The sequence below is a fragment of the Furipterus horrens genome, unplaced genomic scaffold (genome assembly GCF_987537825.1).
Source record: "Furipterus horrens unplaced genomic scaffold, mFurHor1.1.pri manual_scaffold_6, whole genome shotgun sequence".
NCBI classification, from domain to species: domain Eukaryota; kingdom Metazoa; phylum Chordata; class Mammalia; order Chiroptera; family Furipteridae; genus Furipterus; species Furipterus horrens.
Window position 1 is genome coordinate 124126769 of NW_028327176.1, and position 8605 is coordinate 124135373.

At 39.4% G+C, this 8605-nt stretch overlaps 1 pseudogene; it reads left to right on the forward strand.

Moving 5' to 3' along the window:
- Positions 1-858: 858 nt before the first annotated feature.
- LOC150007354 (striatin-interacting protein 1 pseudogene) lies at positions 859-8065 on the forward strand (annotated as a pseudogene).
- Positions 8066-8605: the final 540 nt, after the last annotated feature.

Here is an 8605-nt window from a genome sequence, read left to right on the forward strand (position 1 = left end):
ATATTCTTCAATATAAACTTTAATTAAAATAAAACATTTAATGTATTTCTTGATAATACATCGCTCTTTCTAAAGATCTCAATTTTTTGAGATAATGCAAAAATCTCAGGTACATAATAAAAAGACATTTGAGGAACTGCTGATATATTTCAGGAAATAAAGGGGGAAATGTCAGAAAAGTATATCAGGACAAGAAAAATGTGCCAGCATTAAATGTCAGTGAAAGAGAAGAATTTAAAAGGTTGATAAGGAAGTGATGTATAATCCAATTGGGCTTTTCCTACCAAAGGATAAGGACACATATGTGACTTTACTATGTTCAGTTGTAGTTCAAAATATAATATCTCTACAACTAGCTCAACTGTGGTAGTTCATAGATATAATGTATATCTTAAGATCAGGAGAGTAGATTGATACCATGGAGACTGAGAAATTAGGAAGAGACAGATGGAAACAGAATAAAATAGAATGAAGTATAATAAACTGTTAAATATTATGTTTTATTCTACTGAAAAAATATAACTTAAGCAGATAATAGAGTGATGATGTTTCTATACCCCCCCAATAGAATGGAAAATGGAATTTCTGAATAAACTATGTCAGTAAGCATTTACAATTCATTAAAAAATTACTTAAACAAAATATCAGAAACTTCATTTCCAGTAAAGGCAGACTAGGTCATTCAAATGAACCTATGAAAACAACAACAAAAGTAGGTAAGATGGTTTTGTTTTTTAAAACCACATCAATGGTATTCAGTTGCTTTCTGTGAGGTTTTTCCAATCAGGATCACTGGAAACTAGAAAGTGGGAAGGGAGCCACCAGTATCTTTTTCTTCTCTTGGCCTCTGCTGGAGAAATGAATCAATACAATGACAGGAAACAGGAGGTATCACTAGCTGCTGCAGTTCTCAGTGCGTCAGCAGAAGGATGGGCTCCTCGTGACCTCTACAGTCCTAACATCAGCAGTAGCAGCATAACCTTTGGCGGCTTCAGTAATGATGTACCACAGGCTTCAACCTAGGGATATTAGGCAGCTTCCTGATCTCTGGGTAACCAATCCTTCTCACATTTGCTTCTCTAGAGATCTCCTTTGCCTTCTCTTTGTTTCTTCAGTCCTTTCAACTGTTTTCTAACATATTCTGTAAATAAATGTATGTTGAAGTACCTGGACTGATTTTTATTTTCCAGAATGGACACTGAAAATATTCTATAGCTAAAACAAATATTAACTATAGGTGGGTTAGTTTCCTAAATGTGAAAGTCAAGTCTGTAAAGCTTTTAGAATATAATATAGAATAATGTTTTTATTACTTCAGGGAGGGAGGAATTTTTCAAACAACACAGAATAAGCAAAGGAAAAACTGATAAGTTCAACTTCAATGAAAACAGAACTTCTATTTATCAAAAGACACCAAAAAGTGCTAAAAGGCAGAGTCAGAAAAGGCATTTGCAACTTATAATTTTAAAAAGCTTGCATGAAAAATATATAAAGAACTTCTATGCTTCTACAAATCAATTTTAAAAGTCTGATATAAAAATGGGCAAGTTGTTTAAATGGCATTTCAGTCACAAAATGGAAACCCAAATGATAAATGAACATAAGAGTTTCTAGACTCAGCATGTCTCCTCCTCCACCTTCTCCATCCTGTCCTTGTGTCATCCTCCTCCCTTTCTCCTTCCTCTTGCTCTTTTCCTCCCTTCTTTTCCCCTCTTCTCCTTAGCCTCTCCTCTCCCTTCCCTGATTCCTGTTCCTCCTTCTCATCTTTCTCCTCCCTTTTCCTTTCCCTTTCTCCTTCTCTTTTGCTTCCTTATTTTCCCCTTTTTCTTTCCCTCCTTCCTCCTTCTCCTGTGTCGTCTTCTCCTTTAGGTCACTCTCCTCTTCTTTTTGCTTTTCTAGACCTTCTAACTCCTCTGTAACCAATCCGCTACTTGAAATACTGAGAGAATATTGTTTTCTAAATTTATCTCACAAGTTAAGTTACTTTGATGTGAATTCTAATCACATTGGGAGACAATATAAAATCACATAAAATTGCATTAAAATTATAAATAAAGATTATATTTCTGTTTCTTTGATATATGTATTTATTCAACAGACATTTACTGAATAATTGTCATGGGTTTTATATAATAAATTCATAAACAAAGAAAGACTTGAACTAAAGAAAAGTGAGCAACAAAGAACTGGGAAAGTGTTAATGCCTTAAATATCCCAAGTTTCTTCATCAATATTATGAGAATAACTACAAGAACTCACAGGACCATTATGAGGATTTAGTTTATTATAATACACCATTCCAGAAGACTCTCACATTCCTCCTTCATGCCTTTCCGTATACTCTTCCATCTCTCTCAGGTGCCATTCCTATCTTCCACTCTATTTCCTACACGCCAACCTTCTGTTTTGTTTTCTTTCTTAAGGCTCAGTTGAGGAATTCTCTACTCAAGTAATATTTCACCAGCTTCTCTGAGCAGGTTGAGGGGATCTTTGGATTTCTCTAACACTCTTTTCTTACGTTCCTCTCTTATAATTCTTACCAGTTTGCATTTTCAATTCTATCCATGTATCCATCTCTGGAACCATGTCTTATTTACTTGTTTCATATCATACCATTCATATTGCCTGGTATGTTAGTGAAAATTGTTACCTGAAGACATAAATAGAGTTTTAGCACAGTAAAAACCACCCACTTTCTTGATAAAATTATCAAAGAAAGCCTGCAAAACATTAGAGGTAATAAAAAATTAAATGAGTTTAAGGCCCTGGAAAAATTGAGAAATAGTGTTAAAAGGACAGGTAAGATAATAGTGAAAATGTCAAGATTCCAAAGAGTAGCATCAGAATGAGTTTAGCATTTTCCCAAAGATTTCCTAAGAGCTATAAATAATATCTTTTTTGGAATAAGAAATTATTTCAAGAGGACTTCTGCAGTATATTTACCTGGAGAGATTCTTCATTAACATTGGCATGTAGTTACACATTTATCATCTGTAAAAATCAGGGAATGAGACTAAAGGATTGGCAAGCAAGATGAAAATATTAAGAGTGCCAACAGCAGTTAACACAAACAAGCACTGATTTTTAGTTTACTATTATTCCCTATTCAAAAATAATTTATTAAATTAAAAAAAACTAGGTAGACATATTTTGCTTAGGAAGACTATTTTAAACCTCTGTATTCTTTTCACTTTCTAAATAGAAGATAGAAATTGAGTCCCTTAAAAAAAAATGTGTCTTCCAAGCCACCACTACATGATTGTATTTGATTTGAAACATTTCTTCACCTATGCGTCTGCCATAACTCTGGAAGTTTTCTTTATAGTAACTTTTCCAAATCAATGATGTTACACAGAAATACAATGAAACACCACTTTGTACAATTCAAATACCCCTAGGGAATGGCAAAACTAGAAATTTTGAGAAATTAAGTATATACTTACACTGCCAGGAAAAGTTAAGGATTATGGAAATTAAGGGTTATGTGGAGAGAAGCTTAGCCTTAATTTTTTATTTTATTTTAGGTAGACCATGTGAATTTTAAAAGGCAACTCTAAAAGTTGGGCCAAAATGAGGCCTGTGTGAGTGCAGTCTGGGGTACAAAGCTCGAGCTCTAGAGTCCAGTACCCATAGATTAATATCCTAGATCATCCCCCTAATCATTATGTATTTTATAAAATTTCCTTAACTCTCTAAAGCCTTAATATCCATATATGCAAATTGCAATAATAGTACACACCTAGTAAGGCTAGCACAGAGATCTACTGTATGCAAAATATTAGCACAGGGCTTGACACACAGTGTCAGGGAATAAGATTATTGCTGTTGTTATTACTGATTACAGAGAACTTCATTATAGGTGCCATACTGGGTTCTGACTGGTAAAGTGACTGGTTCTCAACCTTGGTATCCTTTTTCTAAACTCCGAAATCCAGATTTTATCTGTTAGAAAGTGTTCATCTGCAAAAAAATAAAAGTTCTCCTTCTCTCAGATTAAATAATAAAATGCATTTTGCTGCACCATAATTAAGTTCAGAGGTAGAAATAGTAAATAAAATACACAACCTTGTCATCAAGAATTTATGTTCTTTCCGTGTCTCTAAAATAATGAGATCAATTCCATCCTATGGGTGGTTGTCTTTATGGTCTTAGAATGAATACCAGAATCAATAGGGCAAAACTGTCCTTGCTCAAGTCAGGAAGGGAGAGAGTAATAATGATCGACTGACTGATTCTAGGAACCCCAAGCAATCCTCTTCCCTTATGTCACTCTTGGTCCTTCTTTCTTTTCATTCCTCTTTTTCTTTTTTCCGTCCTCTATTCCTTTTCTCCTTCTTTCCTTCTTCTTTCTTTCTTCTTTTCTTTCCTTCTTCCTTTTTCCCCTTTACTCTCTTTTTTTTCTCTTTGTCTCTAATTCTTTCCCCAACAATTATTTATCAAGTAGCTACCACAGTCCTGTCACCATTCTAAGTCATAGGGATACATCAGTGCACAAAACAGTAAAAATTCCTGCCCTCATGTAGCTAACATTATAGGGAAGCCAAGTTGCTTCTACAACTGGCCAGAGAAATGAGATGGCAATGGTTAGACACTAACCAGCTGGAGTGGAATGGATTTGAGGAGCCTATGACATTGGCCTAATATGTCTCAAATTATATTCTTAAGATCTTTTGTACATATCAAAACTTCAGGTCTATAATAAAGAAAAATCATGCCCTGTTCCTAAATTTCTACTTTATTTTCTTCTTTTTTTTGACAAAAAACGTTTTTCAGTGGTGTACAATACATAGTCATTATGTTACAGAAACAGGGGAGTCCAAAAACAAACCCCAGAGTTTGCGGCTGGGAGATAGGGAGCAGGAAGCAGCTTTCAGGATGCCCTTGCATGCCTGGAGCTAGTGGCTGGATACATTGTTGCAAAGATTCGCTTTACTTCCAAGACTCAGAAAGATGGGAGGGATCTTGGACTGTGAGCTGGTATGGAAGAAGCAGACAGAGCCTATGTAGGGTTCTGTGAATGGTCAGGACGGTTTGCAACACCCACTGGGCAAGAGGAGGCAGTGGGGGAGAGAGAGGAGGCAGGGAAGAAGAGCGAGAAGGAGCTGTAGACATATTTTGGGCTGGCTCTGGCTCTAGGAGGCTCTCTCTCTCTCTCAGGCTCTCTCTGGCCCTCATGCCCTCACTCTCTGGCTCTTGTGGGCTCCCTCCATCTGGCTTGGAGAAGGGGTCTCCAGGCTGCTTTGAGAAGGAGATGAGATCCATGTGGTTTGCAGGAAGAAGGCGGTTTACAAGGAGGCTGAGAATCCAGGCGGTCCTGCATTGAGAGCTGGAGGGCACCACAGCACAGAAAGGACCTCCCCAATCAGAACTGAGTGATTGGCAGCTACTGGTAAAGCTGAACTGTGCCTAGGAAGTAGGGAAACGGTGTTTCTGACTTTCCTAAGACTGGCCAGGTCTGGGAGGGGGAGGCAGAACTATGTGTAAATAAACAATTCTTTTTATTTTCACCAAACTCTGGTATTCAGAGTTATAATTCTGGCAGTGGGCAATTGGGCCCCTAACTAAACAGTCCGTGGGTTCTGTTTCAATCAGAGCAGCCCAGGGGTTCTGTTACAATTATCAGATATCTGTTTATTTTATGTTACAATATGTTGTTAGTAAAATACAAGCTCATTTGCTTTCTTTAGTTGTCATTTTAAAATCCCAGACATTGTATTTATCTTGATTTATTATGTAAAAATAATTTAAGTTTTAATCATAGACTACATGATATACTATAATGGTAATCTTTAAATTCCCATTTCATTAAAATTTTATGTTGCACACAAGATCTATAAGTCACTGCTGCTACAGCAAATCATTTAATAAATTCATCTAATAACAATGTCTGGTGGTGATTTTCAATTAAATTGAGTCACTCATAATACACCAGAGTAAATGGATTTGAGCCCAGTGTTGCTGATTCTACTTGTACTGTGGCTTTATTATCATGGCAGAGCAGAATTTCACCTCACTTCCTACCAAATCTTGATTCCCACCAGAGTAAAACAGTGTGTGAATAGTCCAGAACTAAACTGTAAATTTTTTAAACCATAGAGTATTTCATTTTGTATGCCTAGAGCACTAAATTAATGGTGTTAACTACTCATGAAGAAATTGAATTTCAATAGAGACTTCTTCATGCTGTGGTCTATCACACTCATCACTTGGGGATTTGCTGGTCTAAGTTGAGGAAGCAGAAAGGAATCCAAAGGTTTCACATAACGATCTAAGAAAAATTTAATGGTTTTACTTTGAAATGTTAGTAAGCTGTACAATATGTAACTCCTTTGCTGCCATTTGCTTTCTGTCACTGTCATTTCACATTAAACATGATGGTGGAAGAGGACAGAAGGTGGCATGGTTAATATAAATTCTCTCTAAAAGATCTACTATGTGATGGACCCTTACTACACATCATGAACTCATTTAACCCTTATAGAAACCCTAGTTGGTTGATACTATGCACTGCACTCTTATCTTACAAAGAAGGAGTCACAGTTCACAGAAAGTAATGAATTTCCCCAAATTGCTACACTATTTCCTAGTCTAACATGCAGTGGAGAACATCAGAAGCAAAGCCCCAAACCCATATGCTGTTTATTTTTAAAATTCTGTATGTTAATTTAAAGGACAAACAGTATACCTTAACAAGAAAAAAGGAAGTCTCCTTTGGGAAGGAAAATAATCACAGTAATCATCCTACTTTTGTGAAACTGAAAGCTAAAGATATAAAATTGGCCAATTGCCTCTTGAGAGGAGGAAGAGGAGAAGGATCAGGACAACAGTCTGGAGGTGGAAAGGCTCCCCCTCAAGTGGGACGAGGTGACGCCTCCCCATCACAGCACCCCCAGACTGACAGGCTTATCTACCCAAAGGGGCTCCCAGGGGCACCCACATTCACAGAGTGAGAGAGACATTGAGATGTTCCTTGAGCCCAGCCGCAGAAAACTCATAGGTTACACGCTAGGCAGTGACATGAACACAGAGAAGTACCTTCGCTCTCCTTTGGGGTGTGGGGAGAAGAGGATGTTGAACAAGTCCCCACAGAACCCCTGTCCTCAGGCCTGCTCCCCAGCCTGCCTCCGCACATGATGGTGCTGCTCAAGCTTCTGCTGGCACAGTTCCCACCTCAAAAGCCAAAACAGACTCCATCAACATCCTAGCAGACATCTTGCCTGAAGAGATGCCCACTAATGTTGCAGAGCATGTGAAGCCGGGGGTGGATGTGAACTTCCACAAAGAAGTCATCATTAAGGCCATCTCTGTCCTGCAGCTGCCACTCAAGCACTTTAAGTTGAACCATGTCTCCCAGTTTGAATACATGGCCCAGTACCTGCCAATGCATTTCTTTGATCCCAAGTTCTTCAATCAAAGCATCATGTTCTACATCACTGCCAAGAACAGCATTTCTGTCCTGGATTATCCTCCCTGTGTGGTGTGTGAGAGCTGCCAGAGCTGACTGGCCTGAGTCCAGAAGCTGGTGACAATAACCACTTTCGCTGGAGGAACCTCTTTTCTGGTATCTATCTGCTTTGGGTCTTAAGCAAATTGACCAAATGGAAGCATTCAAGGATGCTGATGGGGTGAGATCTGCCCCCACCCTGAAGTAAGCCCTGAAAGTCAAAAAGGCCATGATGCAGCTCTGCATGCTGAAGCTGCTCAAGGTGCAGACCAAGTACCCAGGGCAGCAATGGCAAAAGAGCAACATGAAGATGATGTCCGCCATCCACCGGAAAGGCGCATCATTAGCTAAATGACAGCTGGGTGTACCATAACGATCTAGATGCCTGGCTTCGGGACTTCCAGGCAGAGGAGTGTGGCCTCCATGCCAACACTGAATGCTTCCACACCCATCGCTACAACTGGGCCCACAGCAAACCCAAATTCCTGTCTCTGGCCAACTGCCTGCAGTATCCTGGGCCAACAAGTGGGCCTGCTTGAGGATTTCCAGATGGACTACAACCTCTGATTAGAAAGCGAAGTATTTTCCAAGCCCATTTCCTGCGAAGGGCTACTGCAGTGAAGCCCCTGGGCAGAAGTCTGAAGAGGAAAAGTGATACCCAGGTCCCTCAGGGCCTGTCTTGGTCCATTGCCGCAGTGATTCCAGCCCCCTCTAGGTGGCAGCACAGCCCCACTGTGCCCTTCCAGGCCAGCACAGGGCTTGTTGCTGAGTCCAGATTTACCCTCGTGTTGATCACAGCCTCCTGCCAGGGAGCAGTCATCTCTAAGCTTGGGATCCTCCCTCCCTTCACTTCTCCCTGCTCTCCTCTCTTAAAGATGGTTATTTGCAGCTCATTTTTTATTCCATCAAATGCAAGGAAAAGCTGGGATGGGCTGAGAACCCACCGCATCTGAATTTCAGGGGTTACATTGACTCTTCTTGAGACATGCAAATTGCCAAGGAAGAGGGTTTAGGATTAGGGCCAGGGTCAAAAAGTCAGAATCCTGGTATTGTTTGGGGGGTTTCTGTTGTAATTCCAGGCTTGCAAGGTAAATTTCATCCAGAAGCAATTGTAGAGGCTCTGGCAGCTGCCTCAGCACTTGGGTTTTGGACAGGGTTGGG